Source organism: Sinocyclocheilus rhinocerous, unplaced genomic scaffold (assembly GCF_001515625.1).
Source record: "Sinocyclocheilus rhinocerous isolate Xijiao unplaced genomic scaffold, SAMN03320098_v1.1 scaffold29339, whole genome shotgun sequence".
Lineage (NCBI taxonomy): Eukaryota > Metazoa > Chordata > Actinopteri > Cypriniformes > Cyprinidae > Sinocyclocheilus > Sinocyclocheilus rhinocerous.
Genome location: NW_015631476.1, coordinates 1 through 909, shown reverse-complemented (window position 1 = coordinate 909; position 909 = coordinate 1). Strand labels below are relative to the sequence as shown.

Sequence of the window (909 nt, the reverse complement as noted above, 5' to 3'; positions counted from 1 at the left end):
TACAGCATACAGCAAACCATGTACTTCCTGTGCCGAGGGTCGCACTTCACCATCTGATTGGCTGGCTGAAAGCAGGCGTTGGTGATTTCCATGACAGACAGCTGCTCGTGGTACGCGGAGATCACTGGGGCGTACGTGACCAGGGGGAAGTGGATGCGAGGGTACGGCACCAGGTTGGTTTGGAACTCTGTCAGATCAACGTTGAGAGCTCCGTCGAAGCGCAGGGAGGCGCTGATCGATGACACGATCTGGCCAATGAGGCGGTTGAGGTTGGTGTATGTCCAGGTTATTTCGGCAGATATCATAGATGGCCTTGTTGTCCACCATGAAAGCGCAGTCGGAGAGCTCGACGGTGGTGTGTGTGGTCAGAATAGAATTGTAGGGCTCTACCACTCTGGTGGAAACCTGAAGAAAGAAGCCCACAGAAAACAGTTTGAAGTACTTGCAATGTTTTTCATAATCCACTTGACTGAAATTTGCAGGATAATGCACCCTGCCACACTGCAAAATTTTTTTCAGGAATGGTTTGAAGAACATGACAAAGAGTTCAGGTTGTTGTCTTGGCCTCCAAATTTCCCAAATCTCAATCCAATGGAGCATCTTTGTCGGGGTTCCTCATATCTTGCCTTAGAGGGCCAATGCCTATGGACGGATTATGACGCAGTGGTGCCCTGGGTACGAACCGATTGAAGGCCACCATCGGTAATTTTTCCTTTTTTTATTAGAAATATTTCCAAACGTGTTGGATATCTCGATTCGCAACTATGAGTAAGTAAATGCATTTTGCACCTTTATAGATTATGTTAGTTGATCTACTGTATAATGGGCGATGGGCAAATATTATTAGTGTAATCGACTAACTAAACATAAAATCCGTCTTTTTAATTAAGTAGGCCTACCAGATATGGG

The 909-nt window shown here is 46.0% G+C and overlaps 1 pseudogene; it reads right to left on the bottom strand.

Moving 5' to 3' along the window:
• Positions 1 to 6: 6 nt before the first annotated feature.
• LOC107741719 (tubulin alpha-8 chain-like) lies at positions 7 to 469 on the bottom strand (annotated as a pseudogene).
• Between the last annotated feature and the right edge of the window lie 440 nt (positions 470 to 909).